This window comes from Pelophylax lessonae, assembly GCF_965119305.1.
Source record: "Pelophylax lessonae genome assembly, chromosome: 4".
Lineage (NCBI taxonomy): Eukaryota > Metazoa > Chordata > Amphibia > Anura > Ranidae > Pelophylax > Pelophylax lessonae.
In genome coordinates this window covers 466,751,475-466,773,545 of record NC_138771.1, presented here as the reverse complement: position 1 = coordinate 466,773,545, position 22,071 = coordinate 466,751,475, and the positions used below count along the sequence as shown (strand labels likewise).

The following is a 22,071-nucleotide window of genomic DNA, read 5'->3' as shown; positions in this document are numbered from 1 at the left end:
ACTTGGCTAACCTTGGAAGGTTTGTCTCTTCAAACTGGAGACTGGAGGTCTGGAGACCGCCGTGGCTGCGAAGGCGTCTGGAGACCACCGTGGCTGCGGAGGCGTCTGGAGACCGCCGTGGCTGCGGAGGCGTCTGGAGGCCGCCGTGGCTGCGAAGGAGTCTGGAGGCCGCCGTGGCTGCGAAGGCGTCTGGAGGCCGCCGTGGCTGCGGAGGAGTCTGGAGGCCGCCGTGGCTGCGAAGGCGTCTGGAGGCCGCCGTGGCTGCGAAGGCGTCTGGAGGCCGCCGTGGCTGCGAAGGCGTCTGGAGGCCGCCGTGGCTGCGAAGGCGCCTGGAGACGGCCGTGGCTGCGAAGGCGCCTGGAGACGGCCGTGGCTGCCGAAGGCGCCTGGAGACGGCCGTGGCTGCCGAAGGCGCCTGGAGACGGCCGTGGCTGCCGAAGGCGCCTGGAGACGGCCGTGGCTGCCGAAGGCGCCTGGAGACGGCCGTGGCTGCCGAAGGCGCCTGGAGACGGCCGTGGCTGCCGAAGGCGCCTGGAGACGGCCGTGGCTGCCGAAGGCGCCTGGAGACGGCCGTGGCTGCGGAGGTGTGCGGGGAGGCCTCTGGCGACTGATTCCAGGGTCAGCATTCAGGTTTCCGAAGCCAGTTTACGCTCAGCCTGCGTTCACACGTGCGATGTGGGAACCAGCGCAATTCCAGTTCCAGCATTGCATCTCCCTCGCAGGCGGCTCACACTGCCCTCTGCAAACCGCTGCGGGTGTCAATGCAAAGTTAATGACACCCCCAGACCTGATCTCAGTGCGGACTAAGAATTCGGACAGGAATCTGATCGCATGGGTGTTTACACCCATGAGATTCATTTCCAATGAATGTGCGAATCGCATGCTATGTCTGTGTTCACAAAAGTGTGAACCCAGCCAGGCTCACTTGAAAGAAGTGATGATCTATTGAATCTGGAGATGAAGAGGAGACACAGGAAGCTGAATTAGTGAAACAGGAAGATGAATTGCTTATCACTGTATGTTTCAAAATAATGGGCTGGTGGCTGTGGAATTTTGGAGGACTATTTAACACTTAAATTCTGTTTACTGCTTGTTTGTGTATCCATGGCACAAACTATGCCTGTGATTGTGCTGTCATTAGAACAGATCATTGGCAAAATGCACAAAGCTGATTGGAGAGGCTCTGTGTCTGTCTGTGATATCAAATCACAAGGATCATCAATGTAAACATTGCCAGTGTTTACTTTTGAGAGCCCCTTCCTCCATTGTGAGAGGGGAGGAACATTCTTATGAATGAAGGTTGGGCAACAGCAGTTTTATTTTATGTTGGCATCTTTAACCCTTTAATCCCATTACTCTTCTCTATATTGCCTGTATTTTAATGCCTTCGGTTTCCTTATCCTGCTTATTAACGTCTTCATCTCCATCCTCCCACTCAAAGTGACTTGTACATTAACCCTTTCACCTCCACCCCTTGTGTATAACCTGTACATGTAATGTATTTAGTGCATCATTACTGTGTTCCATGTTTTATTCTCCTCAATACCAGCATGTTTATGTCCAGAAAATAAGGTCACCTTGGGCTGTCTTCTTTACAAAAGGGGGTCATCGCACTGTCTTGGCAATTTTATTTAAACAGAAAGTAAGGGAAATCATTTTTTTTACCACATTTTTGGATCTTTTTCCTGGGGGTTAGCTTCCAGGCTGCCCAGTCTTGGCTTGAAACTGAAGCAGTTTGACCAACCAGTGAAGGTTTGGTTCGGTATCGCATCTGATGGTTTAGAACAGGGGTCTTCAAACTATGGCCTTCCAGTTGTTCAGGAACTACAATTCCCATCATGCCTAGTCATGTCTGTGAATGTCAGTTTTACAATGCCTCATGGGATGTGTAGTTCTGCAACAGCTGGAGGGCCGTAGTTTGAGGATTCCTGGTTTACAATGTCTGAAGGAATGATCAGTGGCAGGGTGAACGAGAGAAAATTTAGGTGGAACTTTATTCTAGGAAATGAAAATGGGTGAACAGGCTGGAATTTTAATGTAGGAGAGACATACTTGTCTTGTCAGCATTAAAGCTACTTACCTGCCTGACCATCCCTGTAAAGTGAGCTGCACACTTTCAGCAATGCCAAAACTGACTGAACTCCTGCCTGCCTATATGCGGGACTGATGTATTCTCGGCTCGATCAATGACAGCAGTTGATACCCGGAAGCCAGCCACCCGAAGAGGTTAATGGACTGTGGGAAGAAAAGGGGTGGCCCATCGCTGGATTGAAGGTGAGTATACTTCCACTTTAAGAAATCCCCCTATTCTCACTAAACAGTGTGGATTAAAGGATCTTCCCTGCTAGCTAATGTATTCAGACCGCCACGGCTGTCTGTATACCTGGACGGGGACAGCATAGAGTGCAGTCTTTGTTTGGCCGATAAATGTTACCCAGCTCATTCGATTTTTAAATGTTGCTGCCAGGGCTACCAATGGCTCAACTTTCAGCTGATTGAGTAGAAATTGACTGAAATTCAAGCTGTCTGTGGGGGCCCTTGGAGAACTCTCCATCTTTGGGCACCCTTAGGCTATTGTAGAGAAGAAGTCAGTAATCAGTGTAGGCCTGGAAATGGGAGTGGTCAGGGCATTTCTAGTTTAGGAGTTAAAAATCTCAATGCTTTTTTTTTTTTTCTTTAATCCTATGCAAATACATTTTTGTGCTTAATCACCTTGGAATTTGATGATTAATCCTCAAGAAGGCCTCGTCATGTTTGAAATGAAGTTGGAAGCAGTAATATAATAGGTATATTATGGTTAAATTGCTATTTATTAGCATAGGTTTCCTTATCATGGAAGTACTTCACTTTCCTAAAGCTGAACTCCAATCAGCCATCAATTACAAGTGTTTGGTTTCTCCCCCTCTGCTAGCAAGGGTCAAACTCTTGTTTAGGGTGCAAGGAATAGGCAGAAATTCTTACCTTATTCCTCTCCGTCTTGCAATCTGTCCCATTAGGCCACTCCTATTTGCCGGTTGTGCAGTTGCCACCTCACTAACATAATGTACAATGTAGAAGCAGCAGTCCTGCATTGTATATAAGTTGAGGGAATACCCACGTTCTGGGATCGCCAGCTGTTTGGGAAACCAAGAACAAGGTAAGTATTCCTCTATTTTTAAACCCTGTTCCCACAAACTGAAAAAGCTTTTAATACTTACTACCACGAGGGGAGCTACAAAAAATGTAATGGCTGATTGGAGTTCAGCTTTAATTACCAATACTTTATACTCTCTGTTGGTAGATTTGCCTTCAAATAAAGGAATTAATACCTATCCACTGATCTCCACCCTCTGAGAGAACTGTGGCTCCAGGGGTGTCAGATGCCTGGTCTGTGCCCCCCCCCGTTGTTCTCTGTGGTTCCTACCACCAAACCTCTACCTCTCTTCGGGGCATAGTATTGACGTAGGGAACTGGTGGATGGAACCACCAGCACAGCAAGGTGTCTGACATGCCTCAAACTTTTGGATGCTGAAAATCTGCAGACCGCTTTAGAAAGTAAATATTGATCGTGGGACAGGTATTTCTTTCTATACAGGCAGTGTTTATCTTCAGCATTTTATTTTAATATTACCAGTAGAGTTATTTTGGTGGGGGCTTGCACTTTATTTCCAGCTGACCCTGTTCTGCTTCAACTTAGGCAGGTCATACATAGTTTTTTACACTGTGTGGTCTCTGTTCTCCTCTGTGAGTGTGGATACGATCTGATATGACATGTTGATCCTCGGAATCACTGGAACCAGAAGTTGGTGTCCTGCTATTGCCATTGATGAGTGTTTGGAGGCCTGTTCATTACATGTCCGCCTGATCTCTGTGGTATGATCTTTCATATTTGGTAAGACCAACCTTATTTGTGGGGAAGGGCATGAGTGTCTTGATCATCTCTTCAAGATACATTCATTAAGAGTCCATTCAGACTAGCGCGACTAGTCGCGGTCGGTCGCTCGCTCGCCATTGAGTAGTACAGGACCCGTTTTAATAGGAGTGACACAAACTTAGAAAAAGGGTCCTGTACTACTTTGGGGCTTTGCACCGCGACTTCACAGGTCGCCCCACAAAGTCGTGTCGCGCCAGTCTGGATGGGCTGTAAGTCAGTGGAAAGTTAAATATTTTCACTTGTTCCTGGACTTTTATTGTTTTTTTAGATTATTTTCACATCCACTGATGTTTTTCACTTGATGTTTGTGGACTTTTATTTGTGTGGATGCACACTTATTGTATGTGTGTATGTATGTATATGTGTGTATATGTATATGTGTATATATATATATAGGCCATACATTATGCAATTTTCTTTCCTTCAACCACAGTGCGTTCCAGCAGAGTCAACAAAAGTAGAACATGCTGCATTTTTTTCTGCAAGGAACTGCAATGGAACACAGCATATTGCATCAAAAAAGCACCAGAACACACACAAAAAAATCCCACAGAATTCTGAAAAAAAGAGGGTGAACACATTAAAATGCACATGCAAAAACGTATCTGGACTGCATTTCTGTGGCATGAACTGGCCCTTAGGCTTGTTTCACACGGGTGGTTTGATCAGGTCCACCTGTCAGTTTTTCAGACGGACTTGATGGACCAGCCATTGTTCTCTATGGAGTGGCAGATATCAACTTTTTAGAGTTGCTGTGTTCTATGGGTGCCATCACCATAGCACACCAGCAAGCTGTAGCTTCCTTTCATTTTTAGTGGTCACTTGAGGTTTTTCAGAGTTGCCGTGTTCTTTTGGTGCCATGACCATAGCACACCAGCAAGCTGTAGCTTCATAGAGAAGCATTGTATCCAGCTATAGCAGCAACTCTGTAGCTAGAGGACATAATCGGGCAGATTGTCAATGCTGCAGATGTAAGCTAGAAGGTTGCGGAAGTGACATCAATCTACAGGGCTTTGTGTTTCTTTTAAAGGACAGCTGCACCTTTGTATTAAAAGACACTAATCGCCCCAACCTCCTCTGCAGGTTTCCAGTAAAACAGCCTTTACTCAGACAGAGAAACTCCATGGAAGATAATCAGTCTGCTTGTCACATGCACCTAAGTGATGACAAAGACTGATAGCATCTAAGAAAAATCCCCATCTACATATTGGATATTCTCCCAGGTTGACTGAAAGAAAACCTGCGCTGTGCTCCTCCTAAAAATTCCACTTGCCTGCAAGTAATGCAGATCCTCCTGTTCCAATACATTGTGAGCCTCTGGTCTAAAACAAGCATTAAGCAAATGAATTCAGACTCATGTTGAAACTCCTGATATGCATTCTTTTTTCAGGTGACTGAGTCTGAAAGAACTTGGGACTGTAGATATGCGTGACGGCCAGGCAACTGGTATTTTTAGAAGGAGCAGTCAGTGATGATGGCAGCCTTTCATCATTGGAAAGAACCTCACACTTGATCCCCTTCTTCCTTGCAAATGTATAAATCTAATGTTCCTGCCCCCTATTAGCACAACACAATAGCAGGTAGTTAAATCAGTATTAAACCCAAATATTTTCTAGTCCCTTTTTTTTTTTCCCCTTGATTTTCACCTGGTGATCCAGCCAGTAATTCTGTTATTTTTCAACTTCCTTTACCAAACCAAGCTGTCCAGCAAACATGGCAGTTGAAAAATTGACTGAGCATTACATGGTCTAAGACCTTTAACTCTGGCAGGGGTGCTTACAATGGTCAACTTTCATTTTCCAAGGAAAAAAAACTTTCTGTAACTGCTTGAAGTTTAGTTGAACTTAGGCTTTACTTCACTTATGTCAAATCCACTAGTCAATCTAATACAAACTTCTGCACAGGGCGACATTGCTGCTGCCCAAGGGTGGCTACACTTCTTCTTTATAGATACAGCGTAACCACCCTATATATTAGGAAGTGCATTACTGGCCAAATCACCAGATGAAAATAAAGGTAAAAAAAAAAAAACTAATGTCCATCTGTTTAAACTAGATGGACTTGTTTCTTTTTTCATCCTGACTATGTAACTTTGAATACAGTCACCAACTCACAAAGATTGGTAAGCTGAAATATATTAACCACTTCCCGCAAACTGACATAACCTGTATGTCGGCTTAAAGAAGTGGTTGTACCGGGGTGATGCCTGCAGCTAGAGGCATCACCCCAGTACCGTTTTTTTTTTTAGAGCTGGGGGTAGGCTTTCTTGTGATAACTGAGAGCCGCTTGGCCATTATGCCATTATCACAGTGAGCGGGAGGGGACGCCCCCCCCCCGCGCTACCTTCCGGCTTTCTGCCTGAGCCTCCCGTTCCTTCGAGAGACCCGAGCGACCTGCTGGCACGTCCGCCGGCTGATCAGAAGCCCAAACAAAGCCTGATTCAGCTTCAATCGGCTCTCCGATGAAGTAACCTGAATGCGACGTCCCTTTTGCTTGCTTTAGCTGCCAATGGCGCTGGTTTCAAAAAAGTATTGTTCATATACATTTCTAGATACAGGCACATATGTTGTGGGTTCTGCAGCGAACACCAGCTGGACACTGAATACATCACAGATAAGTATACATGTTTGCCAGCACACCATGGATCTTGCATAGCAGTCCAGAAAACTTTTTTTCTCTTACGTCCTCCGACAGTCGCCGCCCCTCCATATTCATCACAATGGGGTTATGACCTTTGCTCCGTAGGAGTAGCTAGGCAACAGAATATGTTAGTACAAAGGCTTTTAACATATCCCACCCCCAGGGGATGGTCCCCTCAGCTCATAACCCTCCACTTCCTGTATCCAACTCAGTTTCAATGTCTAGCTTGTCAGGAGTAGCTGGATGTTTCTATGCTGGGACACTTTGTCTCAGCCTTCTCTCTTTTTTGATTTTATTTGAGTTTTTTCTCTCTTTCTTTATTTAGCTGTTATTTTTTACCAGCATTAGTTCGATCTTCTGATGAAGAGGATACTGCGGGCTGCGTCTCGGGCTGACTCCCCTGATCGCAGGTTGTGGGTCAGTGGCTTCTCAGCCCGCCATTGAGCGTTCAGTCAGGTACCGCTCCTGAGTTTTCTGAACGACCCATCCCTGTTCCGTGCAGGGATGCTAGGGTGAGGTGGCTACCTCACTGGACGCTGTGCGGTTTCTCAACCCACCTTCTGCTGCGTCCTGGAATGCGACTCTCCCTGTCTCATGTACAGCGGCTTGTTCGCCTGTGCGGGTCCCCCACGCCATGTAAGAGGTAAGTGTATCTATGTGGGGACCTGTCTGTCTGGGGGGTGTCAGTCTGGGACTGTGTTACCTTGCCCTGTGTTCACACTATTGATGTTTCCCTATCTCTCACACTGCATGCTGTGGGCTGCAAGGAGGGGGGGCTGTGCTGCACTCTGTGTCAGTCTGACTGTGTGAACGGCTGTGTGCTGTGGGGCTTGATGCTATCATGCTTGGGGCACATTACAGCGCCGCTGCGGCGGTCCGCCATGTTATTCGTGACTTATGGTGTATTTTCATTTCACCTTCATGAGGTGAGGGAGCGGCGGTTTCGGCGCCAAACGGCGCCATTTTGGCTGTGCTCGCTCCGGCCGCATGGTACACATGCATGGCGGCCATTTTCTTGTAGCCTCCATAGGCTTTCATAGAGCGCCCTGCATATCAGCATTTCCTTTCATCCAGGAGCACCGATCTAGGCAGCAGCAGCAGCGGTCTCTCCAGGTTTTTTCCCTGTATCCTTGCCTGAGTATACCTTCTCCCTGTGGGGGTCCCTGGTGTGAGTGTACTTGTGTGGCGGTGGGCTACGTTCGCAGCGCCTTATTTAAAGGGGCGGTCACCTATTTACTTGTACTCAATTTGGGGCATGGATTCTCAGGAAAGCAAATTTCCTGCCACATTGGTGGGAAGCCAGGGGACTGCTGCTTCCCCCCCAGGGGGGGATTTGGCTGCGATTGTGGCTAGCCTTGCGACTCAGGTGCAAATGCTGGTGGCTGCTCAATCCTCAAAAAGGCCCAGAGTTTCAATTTCCTCTGATTCAGAGGGTGATGGTGATGGGGCTGCTGTGGCTGGGGTCTCCTTGTCGGGGTCCCGTTCCTCCCTGGACCTTATAGGGTCAGAAATGGAGGCTGAGGTTGAAGGGGTTGATAATTCTCCCCCTGGTTCGTCTGAAGAGCTTGCACTCATGGATGATCTGGTTGCTTCTATCAAGCAAACACTGCGTTTACAGGATGAACAATGTCCTCCTGCTGCCTTGGCGACTTATGGGACGCAGAAAAGGCGCAAAGCATCGCAGGTGTTTCCTTGCACTGATGATTTTCAATGCGCTGTAAAAGAACAATGGCGTAATATACGCAAGCCTTTTGCTGTACCGAGTAGGTTTAAGCTACGCTATCCTTTTACGCCCGCTACTGATGAGCGTTGGTGTATCCCACCTCCGGTGGATCATGCGATAGCGGTTTTGAATAAGTCCACTGCGATTCCTGCTGTGGACACTCCGGTGTTCCGGGATGCCACGGACAAGCGGATGGAGTCCCTTGCCCGTCATACCTACTCTATTATGGGTTCCATGTTGAAAGCCTTATTTGCTTCACTTATGGCGGCCCAGGCTGTCGCTAGCTGGACGCAGGTGCTTAGACGCGTCCTGGTGGCTGATTCTGCCCCCCAGGCGACTTTGGATATGGTGGATCAAATCCACCAGGGTGTCATGTATTTGTGTGATGCGGACCTGGATATAGTTCCGTTGGCTGCACGTGTACATAGTGTGGCGGTGTTGTCCCGCCGTCTGGTTTGGTTGAAAGTGTTGGTCGGTGGACCAATCTTCACGTAAGACCTTGGCTAGCTTGCCTTATGATGGTTCTCGCCTTTTTGTTGAATCCCAAGATACCTTAATTAAGGGGGTCACGGGTGGTAAGAGCACGCTCCTGCCCCAATCCCACAAGGCTAAGACGGCTCCTGGTAAGAGGAATGCTTCCTTTCGACCCCCTCAGGGGTCCTTTCGTGCCTTTCGGTCACACTATAGGGGCAAGCCGTCCAAGGGTCAAGGCTCCCACAAGAAGCCGTGGGCTGGTAAGCAAAAGTCCGGCCAGTCCGGTTCCGCGGCCCACAACAGTGCGGCCTGAAGGGGCGCCCTCACCCGGCTCAGGGGTGGGGGGACGCTTGCTCGGTTTCCTTCGGCCATGGCTGTCCCGTGTTCGGGACAGGTGGGTTCAGGAAATCGTTCGATCTGGTTACAAGATCGAGTTTCTCTCTCGGCCGGAGAGCAGATTTTTTTCCCTCAAATCTTCTACTGTCCCCGGAGCGTTTGCGGGATCTGCATCTAGCGGTGCAGGACCTGAGGGCTCAGGGAGTGGTGGTCCTGGTGCCTCATCGGGACAGATTTCGGGGGTTCTATTCCAATCTGTTCACCGTACCCAGGAAGGAGGGCAAGGTGCGTCCGATTCTGGACTTGAAGGCGCTGAACCGCTTCGTGCGGGTGCGCAAGTTCCGCATGGAATCCCTGCGGTCGGTGGTGGCTGCCCTGATTCCGGGGGAGTTCATGGCTTCCATCGACTTGAAGGATGCGTATCTTCACATCCCGATTTTCGAGGATCACCGGCGGTACCTTCGATTCGCCATAGCGGAGGATCATTACCAATTTGTGGCGTTACCTTTTGGTCTCGCCTCGGCTCCACGGGTGTTCACCAAGGTGTTGGCCCCGGTTCTGGCTTTGTTGAGAGCCCAGGGCATCTCGGTCCTGGGGTATCTGGACGACATTCTGGTTCGGTCTGCGACCAGCCAGGGTCTGGAGAAGGATCTGTCCATTACGTTGCAGACTCTGCAGGAGTTTGGGTGGACGATCAATTTTCCAAAGTCAACGCTGTACCCATCGGTTCGTCTCCCTTACCTGGGAATGATTCTGGACTCTGTCCAGGCGAAGGTCTTCCTTCCGGACGACAAACTCAGGACTCTTCAGGAGGAAGTCAGGTCCCTCAGGGACGATCCTTCCTCGTCCATTCGGACGTGCATGCGGTGTCTGGGATTGATGGTCTCGGCGTTCGAGGCGATTCCCTTCGCCCAGTTTCACACGCGGGGTCTCCAGGCGGAGATTCTGTCCAGGTGGGACGGGCGACCGCAATCTCTGGATCTTCGGATATCGTTGAGCCATCGGACCAGAAGGGATCTTCTGTGGTGGCTTCAGTCCCCGTCGGTGTCGGGGGGCAAATCTTTTCGTCCCTTCTCGTGGACGGTGATCACCACGGACGCCAGCCTGTTGGGCTGGGGTGGTGTTCTGGGCGTTCTGTCTGCCCAGGGTACTTGGTCGGAGGAAGAGTCCTCCCTTCCGATCAACATTCTGGAACTGCGAGCGATACGTCTCTGCCTTCGACGTTGGACGGACAGACTACAGGGCTGTCCGGTTCGAGTGCAGACGGACAATGCCACGGCGGTGGCTTACATCAATCACCAAGGGGGCACCAGGAGTGCCAGGGCGGCTCGAGAAGTGGCCGACATTCTGTCTTGGGCCGAGACGCACGTCCCGGCGATATCGGCAGTTCACATTCCAGGGGTGGAGAATTGGCAGGCGGATTATCTGAGCCGTCAGTCCCTGGACCAGGGGGGAATGGTCCCTCCATCCGGATGTTTTCCAGATGTTGTGCGCGAAGTGGGGTCTCCCGGAGGTGGACCTGTTCGCGTCTCGTCTGAACAACAAGGTACCACGGTTCGTGGCAAGGACGCGCGATCCTCGGGCAACTGCGTCGGACGCGTTGGTTGCCCCGTGGCATCAGTACCAACTGATGTATGCGTTTCCACCGATTCATTTGCTGTCCAGGTTCCTTCGCAGGTTGCACTTGGAACCAACCACGGTGATTCTGGTGGCACCGGACTGGCCTCGTCAGTCCTGGTACGCAGACCTCGTAAATCTGGCGATCGACGCCCCGTGGCGTCTGCCTCTTCGAGAAGATCTCCTGTCGCAGGGGCCGATCTTCCATCCTGCTTTACAGTCGCTGGCTTTGACGGCCTGGCTGTTGAAACCGAGGTCCTGAAGTGCAGGGGTCTTTCCCCTGAGGTCATTCACACTTTGATCAATGCGAGGAAGTCTTCCTCGGGGAAGGTCTATTACCGTACTTGGAAGGCGTATTTTGCCTGGTGCGAGTCCAGGGGTTCTCACCTCGCACTTACTCGGTGTCTAGGGTGTTGTCCTTCCTCCAAACGGGTGTTGACCAGCGTTTGGCGCTGGCTACGATCAAGGGTCAGGTGTCTGCGTTGGCCGTTCTCTTCCAACATCCTGTGGCATCTAACTCTTTGGTTAGAACTTTTGTGCAGGGGGTACGACATCTGGTCCCTCCTAGGAGGGACCCTCTACCCCCTTGGGACTTGAATCTAGTTCTGTCCGTGTTGCAGCGTGATCCTTTTGAAAGGATCAGGGAAATCTCGCTGTCTTTGTTGTCCAAGAAGGTCGCCTTTTTGGTGGCTATTACCTCGGCTCGTAGAGTGTCGGAGCTGGCAGCCTTGTCCTGCAAGTCTCCGTATCTGATCGTGCACTTGGACAAGGTGGTCTTGCGACCTAATCCTTCTTTTCTTCCGAAGAGGGTTTCGGACTTTCACCTCAATGAGGACATTGTCTTGCCATCGCTTTGAGCGAAGCCTAAACATCCGAAAGAGGTGCAGCTGCACGCCTTGGATGTTGTCCGGGCGATCAGGGTTTACCTGAAATCGACTGAATCCTTTCGCAAATCGGATTCCTTGTTTGTTCTTCCGGAGGGTCCTCGGAAGGGCATGGCGGCGTCGGCTTCTACCATCGCCAAATGGATCAGACAGACCATTGAACAGGCCTATGCTTTGAAGGGGAAAGTTCCCCCTGTGCCTGTGAAGGCGCACTCTACCAGATCTCTGAGTACGTCTTGGGCCTGTCGTCATGGGGCCTCTGTGGCCCAGGTGTGTAAGGCGGCGACTTGGTCGACCGTGCACACTTTCACGAAATTCTACAAAGTAGATGTTCAGGCATCGGCGGATGCTTCCTTTGGCCGCAAGGTTCTTAGTGCGGCAGTTCCCTAGAGCCCTTGTTGCGGGCTCCTTGGCTGTTTGGGATTCTTTGTTTTTCCCTGGGTTCTTGCTCCTGTTGAGCAAGTGTTTTTTTCTCATGCCCGACTGGTTTCCTTCCTTTGGTAAGGTTCCTTTCTCTGATGGGAGACGGTGTTGCCTTTCGGCGCAGCTGCTTTTTTCCCACCCCTCATGTTTGCACTGCTTTGGGACATCCCCATTGTGATGAATATGGAGGGGCGGCGACTGTCGGAGGACGTAAGAGAAAACGGAATTTTTGTAAAATCTTACCTGTAAAATTCCTTTCTCTGAGTCCTCCGACAGTCGCCGCCCCCGCCCCTCTTTTGGGGTTGTTGGTTATATACTCTACTGCTATTCCACTGAAAACTGAGTTGGATACAGGAAGTGGAGGGTTATGAGCTGAGGGGACCACCCCCTGGGGGTGGGATATGTTAAAAGCCTTTGTACTAACATATTCTGTTGCCTAGCTACTCCTAAGGAGCAAAGGTCATAACCCCATTGTGATGAATATGGAGGGGTGGCGACTGTCGGAGGACTCAGAGAAAGGAATTTTACAGGTAAGATTTTACAAAAATTCCGTTATTACAAAATGATCACATCAGGATAAGTGCAACGTTTCCCCTTCGTCAGGCATGTGATAAAAAGTGAAAATACAAAGCAAAGAAAAGGGCGCACCAGCCTAGCGCATTATCCTCAGCGAGTTTATTTAAATAAAGATAAAAATCAGCTACTCGCAAACAATCGTAAAATTCAGGCACATCAATTCCATATATCTGGCTGAATTTTACGATTGTTTGTGAGTAGCTGATTTTTATCTTTATTTATCTTTATTTAAATAAACTCGCTGAGGATAATGCGCTAGGCTGGTGCGCCCTTTTCTTTGCTTTGTATTTTCAGTGTTTGGTCGACCACCCTGGTCGTAAGGGGCAGCAAAGCCTAGCCATCATGGATGCCTAATATTAGCACGAGTTCCGGGATTGAGGCAGCCTGAGGACCAGGTTCCGAGCGCAGGAAAAAAGGGGGTGCTATATAGCACTCATCTTCTTTTGGAATGTGATAAAAAGTGACCGTATTAAAAAATGCAGACTTTGGCATTTTGAATACTTGTGCAGAGGGATTTGGGGACTTTTAGAAGAGTACCTGTCACTGCCTATTACTGTCACAAGGGATGTTTACATTCCTTGTGACAGCAATAAAAGTGATCAGATTTTTTTTTTTTAAAGAAACAGCGAAAAATAAAAAAATGTAAATAAATAGGAAAAAAAAAGCATCCCTGTATGCTCGCGCACCAAAGAAAACGCATGCGTAAGTCGCGCCCGCAAATGTAAACGGTGTTCAAATCCCACGCGCAGTATCGTCTGAGCAAGAGCAATAATTCTAGCAAAAGACCACCTCTGTGTAACTCTAAACTGGTAATCGTTAAAACTTTTTAAAGCGCCGCCTGTGGATATTTTTAAGTACCGTAGTTTGTCGCCTTTCCACGAGTGCGCAATTTTAAACCATGACATGTTTTTTTTTTTTTTTTTCTTTTAATTCAGAGATGTGTATTTTTTTCCCCAAAAAATGCTTTTAAAAGACCGCTGCGCTAGTACTGTGTGACATAAACTATTTATTTGTCATTTTATTCTCTACAGTTTTTCCTTCAAAAAAAAATAAAAAAAAAATATATATATATATATATATATATATATATATATATATATATATATATATATATATATATATATATATATATATATATATATATATATATATATATATATATAAAAAATATAGATATATAAAATTTACACTGCCCTCCCTTAGAGATGGAACTTCATTCCAACGAAGTGATACATTGTGTTTATAATTATCTAGCAGCCTTAACAATGTTGATAAACATGAGCAGAGAACAGCTCTGACTTGGGATCCGTCTTGTGAGAGCCCAAGTCGCGTGACATGTAAAATCCCATGTTAGTCAATGAAAGCACAAGGGGTTAAAATGTAATACAGGAAAAACTGAGAATCCTTTTTAGAGCCCATTCACACTAGCGCGACTTGTGAGGCAACTTGTGTTCTCCCAGGTAGCTTGACATAACAAAAGCAATGTTAATCAATCAGTGCCGTCTTAATTGGCACTACTGAAGTTGCTCCGACTTCAGAAAAGGGTCCTGTACTACTTTGAAGCGACCTGTGATCCGACTGTCCCATATACTTCAATGGGAGTTGCCTCCTTATCTTAATTGACACGACTTGTTATCAGACTTTCCAGGAAGAAGAAAGAGATTAGCCAGGCATTCCCCACAGACAAAGTCGCCTGTCTCTTCCAAGTCTCTTCCAAGTCTCTTCCAAGTCTCTTCCAAGTCTCTTCCAAGTCTCTTCCAAGTCTCTTCCAAGTCTCTTCCAAGTCTCTTCCAAGTCTCTTCCAAGTCTCTTCCAAGTCTCTTCCAAGTCTCTTCCAAGTCTCTTCCAAGTCTCTTCCAAGTCTCTTCCAAGTCTCTTCCAGTCACGGGGCGACTTTCTGGTAGTGGTAGTGTGAACCAGCTCTCAAAGTGTTCCAAAAAGCTTCTTGAATTTGCTTTGCAGGTCTGTGTGTACATGGCCATAGTAATGCAAATAAAATTATCTCATACAGTACTGAACTGTATTGCTATAAGTTTACATATAAAGCGGGTTTGGTTGGTACAGAATTGTCAGTACTTCTCTATACTGATTACAACAGACACTGTAATCTACTCTAGGAATATCCAATATGTAGGCTTCTCTCTAGTCTCATTGTTTAGCAGTAGGTCACCCCACCTTCTTGTGTATGTATACATTCTGTGCTAATTACAAAGACCCTTCGCAAGAGTCGCTTTGGCAACAGAACAGGTTTAGTCAAGAGACGAAAAACATATTTACAAGACAATCAGGACTGTGAGAAAGGGAAATTTTTGATTGTGTGCAGAGGTGGGTTGGCTGATATCATAGAACCTGTCTGTACACACAGAAGTGATTGTAGGTGGTGACAAATGTACATTATGGTGCAGGCCGTGGCTGCCTACAAAGGTAAAACGATACAAGTTGTCTGATAAATGGGAGTAGTTTTGTTACAATTATTAACCCTTTGTAAACTGTAATTTCTGTCATTTCTTCTGAATGATCCTACAGTGCATACATAAGATGTGGTGCTGATATCATCAGCGGCCCCCTCATACTTACCCGAGTCCTCACTGGAAATTTGAAATGCCCTGGGAGGTGGCCTACAAGGTTCTCTTCCGCTGGTACTGGGTCCCGGCCCACATAGCTCACTCGAACCCTTCGGATAGTAATGGATGTTCTAGGGTCTGCGGCCAGAGTCTAAATTAGATCCATATCTGGTGGTCCTGCCCCCGCTTGGTGAGCTTTTTGGTCGGGGATTTACGGCCTCCTCTCTATGCTTTTCAATGTACCCTTCCGCAAGGACACTCAATATATACTTCTCTGCGGCCCTCTCCACGACCCAAGCCCTTGGTTGGGTTTGCGGAGGTGAAGGACATTCTGACTAATATACTTCATGACTCCAACACCAAATTCCTCAAAGAATGGCACTTATGGTGGTCTTATGCTCTCCCCACTCTGCCCCCAACCAGGCTGGGCATTCGGGGCTGTTCTGGAACATTATCTAACCTGCAGATTCCTCCTCCTTCTCCCACCTAGTTCTGCTCTTCTTTCTTTTTCTTCTTCTTCTCCGACCTTTTCCTTTTTTCTCTCCCTACTTCTCCCTCCTCCTTTCCCCTTTCCCAGCCTGGTTTTGTTTTATGTTGGTTTTTAAAGAGAATTTCCACCCAAATGGAGAAGTTCCACTTGTTTGCACCCTTCCCATCCCCTCCACCCCCACATGTGGCACTTTTTTTGGGGGGGGGGGGTGGAGTGGGTACCTGGTTTTCGACAGGTGCCTGCTCCTACATGGGATCTGAAAAAAAAAAAAAAAAAAAAATTTCCAAGCTCAACTTACCGACTAGCCTGCGACCAACAGAATTGACCTGTCCAACTGTATGAGTTAAAAACAGGGGTTTAGTTGCACACATTTGCAAATGCATGCATGAGACACAGAGCCCCGGCAAGGCACCCCATTTTCTATGGACCTGACTCTAATTTCTGAGAGTCTCCAACAATAGATGCTTTGGATCTGAGCCGGAGGTTTGCCGCCCCCCCCTTCTTCCCCCACAGTCTTCTGGGACACTTTACGGATCTTAGAAGACTACAGGACCATTCACAAGGTGCAGCATGTTCAGTGCATACGCAATAGGAAACCGGCCGTGAAGCTGCAAGGCTTCACTTCCTGTTTCCCTTAATTGAGATGCTGGCGCATGCACTCGAAGCTGATCGAAGATGAGGCTCAGGTGAGGACATTGTTGGATCCCTGGACAGGTAAGTGTACTTATACACTTGCGAAAATGAAATATTTGATCCCCTGCAGAATTTGTAAATTTTCAAAGAAATGACTATAATTTTTATTATAGGTGTATGTTAAATGATAGACAGAATATCAACCAAAAATCCAGAATAAAACCCGATACAAATGTTATAAATAGAGTTGCAGTTCAGTGAGTAAAATAATTATTTGATCCCCTACCAACAAACAATAATTCTGGCTCCCACAGACTGGCTACAGTATGTGCTCATGTGGTACACAGATTAGTAAGAAGAAGCACATTAGGGTCATGGAGTGGCCTAGCCTGTCTCCAGACCTTAATTCCATAGAAAATTTATGGCGGAGCTGAAACTCCCGAGTTGCCAAGTGTCAGCTAAGGATTTGGAGAAGATCTGTAAAAGAGTGGACCAAAATCCCTCCTGAGATGTGTGCAAACCTGGTCACCAACTACAAGAAACCTCTTGCCTCTGTGCTTGCCAACAAGGGTTTCTCCACCAAACACTAAGTCCTGTTTTGCTTAGGGATCAAATACTTATTTTACTCACTGTACTGCAACCTAATTTATAACATTTGTATCATGTGTTTTTTCTGAATTTGTGGTGTTAATATTCTGTCTCTCTTTTAAAGCGGTTGTAAACCTGAAAACGGGAAAAAAAAAAAAAAAAAAACCTGCAAGACAAAGGCATAATGAGCTAGTATGCATCGCATACTAGCTCATTATGTATTACTTACCTTAGAACGAAGCCCCGACATGGACCCCCGGACATCGCTGCGGGCGCCGCCATGATCCCTCGGCATCTCTTCCGGGTTCGGCGGCTCCGGCGCTGTGATTGGCCGGAGCCGAGATGACGTCACTCCCGCGCATCCACGCTGGAGTGATTTTCCGGCAAGCTCCCGGCAAGGAAAACTGAAGGTCCCCCCGGACCTTCAGAGCGCATGCGCCGCTCGCGTGAGCGGCTGCATGCACTGCAAATATCTCCTAAACCGTTCCGGTTTAGGAGATATTAATTGCACCTACAGGTAAGCCTTATTATAGGCTTACCTGTAGGTAAAAGTGTCAAAAAGCGGGATACTACCGCTTTAAAATACATATATGATAAAAATTATAGACCCTTTATTTCTTTGTAGGTGGGAAAACTTACAAAATCTGCAGGGGATCGAATCCTTTTCCCCACTGTATTAAAAGTCAGCAGCTACAGTATTTTTTAGCTGCTGACTTCTAATTTTTTGGGGGGAGCCTGGAGCTCCTCTTTAACTTGGCTGCCATTTTCATAATCGCATTCTGTATTCCCGATTCTCACATTGCCAGAATTTGACCTTATCTCGAGGAACTAATGTATAATAAAGTAGCACAGTGTGAACTTTGTCAAACATTGATGTTAAACACATGAAGGAATTGATTGCTATAGGTGTGTTTTGGACCGTGTAATGGTGTACTGTATCTTATCTGGAGTGCACTTGCAGGTGTCCCACCAATGACAATGGGCAGTGAGACAGCTGCGTGTCCTCGAATGAGTCACCTGCTGGTGTCTTTGTTCCATTTTGGCTGATGAATGGTCACTGCCCTTTATTCCTTTTTCTTCAAAAAGGAATCTTAAAGCTGTACTTCAGGCAGATATAAAGGACACAAATAATGCAGCTTTTTATTTATGATGAATCTCCAATCAAATACATATTTAGATATAATATAATAAGTGTATATATATCATTTTTTTTTTTTTTTTTTTATTAGTAGGGTACATTAGTTTTGACCTGGTATCGGGACCAGGATGAAGCGTGAGAAGGAAGTATATCCAATCAGTTTGTGTGCTGACGAGAAGTATGCTGATAGGAGGAGAGGGGCGTGACAGCTCATCACTGTGCTGCTTCTTCTTTCACTGTCTAGTCACAGCAACAAAAACCTGACCAGTTCAACTGTTCACTACTAAAAAAAAAAAAACTTTTGGCTTTGGATACAGTTTGAGCTGACCATGCAGCATGCAATGTGATTGTATGGTCTTCTTTAGATGGCTTAAGAACATTGTATAGAAATTGAATAGATTTGGTTAGGTTTGTCCTCATCCTATTGGAAAAATAAAGGTGGCCATATATGTACTGTAGCTAATTGTATCGGATCTAGGTACAATTGATTGTAAATAACTGATTCATTGATTTGAAATATCAAACAACGTAACACGGCAAGTATCGTTTCTTGCTTTTGAAGAACATAAAGTAAAATATAAATGGGAAATAGGATTGGTCAGTGACAAAGTGAAAAAAAATCAATTAGCATATTGATCAGTACTTTTATCAGTTCCTTGGCATGCATGGACATTTGTAAAAGTGATCAACCTAAGACCACATTAACACAGAGGGGACAATACGGTACGCCTGTGCAGGGCCGTGTTTACCTGCAATGGCATACACCTGTGTTTTGTGCATCCCAGTGCAGGCAGTTTTAATTGATGTCACTTGGGACATATTGGCTGCATGGAACACAGATTCTGTGACAAACGTTACAACCACACGTGTGTCCGTGAAGCTGCTCCGTCCCATTAGACATTTGTCTGACTGCCTGCACAGGGATGCATGCAACACCTGTGTATCCCCATGCAGGTACACACGGCACTGCAAAGGCGTACGGTATTGTACACCCGATGTGAAGGAGGCCCAACAGAATCATAATCTATAGAAGTCTGTAAATCGGATAATCAAAGGATTTCTCCCACCCCTGTCTTGTTCTCACCTGTTCTCTATCCAGGGAGATATTGCCAACACAGCCATGCTCTGGTTTCTCCAAATCTTTCCAGCTGCACCCTTGTACTGTTTCTTACCATTTCTCACTATTTGTTGTTATGGAAAATGAAGCTCAGAAGCTCCAAAAAACTTGAAGAGCGGAGAGCTCATGCACATGTTCCGCCAGGAAAATGTTGACACGTGGTTATGAGATCTATTCAGCTGGATTCTTACTGGATCCGAGACAGGCGTGTAAATGTCTACAAATATTTTGGCTTTTTGAACAGGGAGTTCACCTAGTCTGTAGGAGTAGAATTGTCTCCTTGTTCGCTGATCAATGAATGCTTCATAAATATGAAGAATGCAGGTTTTCATGTGACGTGTTGTTGGAATGTGACTTCAGCTGCTGCACTAAAAAACATTCTACTTTAGTAACTGGTGCATTTTAGCAGAAGGAATAGAAGTTTTCTGTTACAAAGTTGTATTTAGGCAGCTTATGCCCAATGACCGAAAACCCATAAAAGATTTAACATGTAATGTAATTTCCAAAGTCATTTTCAATTTTTTAAAGGTTAAGTTCACTTTTGTGAACATGTTACACTCATATTTAGAGTGGAACATGTGACATGTTCAGCTTCTGCCTGCTCTTCCCCCTGATCCCTCACCCTCCCTGTGACAGTGGGCCGGAGATCTTCACCTCACACTCCCTGTCACAATTTGAAAAGAACATAGCCATGCAGGGCTCAGTCCACAGGACTGCGTCTTTCATTCTCAAAGATCTGTGAATGAATGAACTACAAGTACCAACATCCTTTGCGACTGACAGCTTGTAGTTCTCAAACAACTACCAGGGTGCTAATGAGCACTCTAGGTAGTTCAATAATCTTCCTATTTTTCAGTAATGACTTCAGATATGAGCAGACAGTCTACAGGGCCATGGCATTACATCTGCAGCCTGCTGATCCCAGATGCAGTGCTTTACAGGCTCCTAAAAAAAAAAAAGAAAAAATGTTCTTTATTGTTCATTGACAGATGCTGCTCCATATAATTCTTGACCATTGGGTTTTGCTGCCCCCTACAGGAGTAGAACACTAGGCAGGAAAAAGCTTTACCACACCTATGGGGCTGTCCCTGCAGGCATATGCCCACGCACTCTGCTATAAGCTTCAGTTTTTCTGCCTAGTTTAGGAGTAGTTCCCTGCTGGGACTTCGGTCTTAGCTTTTTTATTTATTTTTTTGGGAATGTTTTTGTAAGACTTTACTTTTTTTGTCCAGGTGAGCTCCTGTTGTTCCTGGTTGAGCTCTATATTCTCTGGTTGGCTAAAGTTTTAGCCTTGTTGGGAATTACTTTTTTTTCTGCATTGATTTCCCACCCCTCTTGCAAATACTGCTTTGGGACATCCAAATGGTCAAGAATTATATGAAGCTGCGTCTGTCAATGAACGATAGAGAAAACTGGATTGTTGTCTTACCTTAAAATTGTTTTCTCTGAAGTTCATTGACAGACGCCGCACCAGCCCCTACTATTTGAGTGGGTTGGGGTTTTTCCTCTAAACACTGCTTGCAACGAAACTGAAGCCTAGAGCAGAGTGTGCGGGTGTTTGCCTGCAGGGACAGCCCCATGGGCGTGGTAAAGCTTTTTCCTGCCTAGTGGTGTTCTCCTGTAGGGGGCAGTATAACCCAATGGTCAAGAATTATATGGAGCTGCGTCTGTCAATGAACTTCAGAGAAAAGGATTTTACAGTAAGACAAAAATCCAGTTATTTTTTTTCCCTGCACAAAAATGTGCATTTATTATTTTTATTTTTTTAAACGTGAACTTCTCCATTAAACTTGGTAGTTTTCCTTAAACACACCTTGTAATAGGGTGACAGTGCTCTCTCCATATACACTTCTAGGAAAAATGCATGTTGTGCAGGCATGTCTAGCACTTGCAGGAGCCCCCCTAATACTTACCTTAGCCTCATCTCAATCCAGGGATGTTGCACGAGAAACTTGACCGTGCCTCGTGATTGGCTAAGACACAGCAGTGGGTGCCATTGGCTCCTGCTGCTGTCAAAGTCAGTGAGCCAATGAGGCGAGCGAGAGAGGGTGGGGCCAAACCGCGGCTCTGTGTCTGAATGAACACACAGCTTCGGCTCGGGTGCCCCCATTATAACGTGATGTCAGACCTGTTACTACGATTCGTATCAGTCAGCCGGTGAGCCAAAGTTGCGCTCATGACATTAGACGGCTTATCGGATTCCATGCGATCATTTACATCTCTAAATGTGAGTATACTGGGTGAAGTTGTCTTTTAACTATCAAATGTGGTTTTAAACATACTGCACTATGAAATCACTTTGTCCACAATACAACCGGGGAGTTTACCACTCTGAATAGAGGAGGATCCAAGGGAAGCTATTGGATCCCCCCAGGTGGGTTGGATATCTGCATACTGCATGATATCATTGTGCCGCAGGTGAGCGCGCATTGCACTCAAAGGTGGATAGCAGGTGGATGGCTTTTTGCACATTGAGCACTGAAGAATTTTATTGAAGCACTGAATGCATGAGTGATTCACAGATCTATTGTCATTGATCACTGGAAGAACATTCCTGTGTTATTTTTTCACATCTTTTTAAATATATTTTTTATGACAAGATTTTTACGTTGCTCTGTTATTTTTCATTCACGGTGCACGGTTGACACCAACCTTTTTAAACGGAACATTTTCTATATTATCTGCTGTTTCTTTATGGACTTTTCCATTGGATTTATATTTGTTCATTCGTTTTAACACGATCATAGGTTTATGGTTACTTATAGAACAGTGCACCACCCTTACTCTAATGCCCCCATAACAAGCTGCTTGCTATGGGGGCACTCAGCAGGAGGGAGGGGCCAGAAGCGCTGACGAGGGACCCGAAGAGCCGGTTCACACTGGGGCGACTTGTCAGGCGACTTGGTCGCCTGCCATAGATTAGCACAGAACCCGTTCTAATAGGAGCGACACAAG

The 22,071-nt window shown here is 46.5% G+C and overlaps 1 protein-coding gene across 3 annotated transcripts in view; it reads left to right on the top strand.

Moving 5' to 3' along the window:
* The window catches only part of CLINT1 (clathrin interactor 1), a 170,178-nt gene that overhangs the window by 384 nt on the left and 147,723 nt on the right, over nucleotides 1-22,071 (top strand). The gene's annotated exons all lie outside the window — the stretch shown is intronic.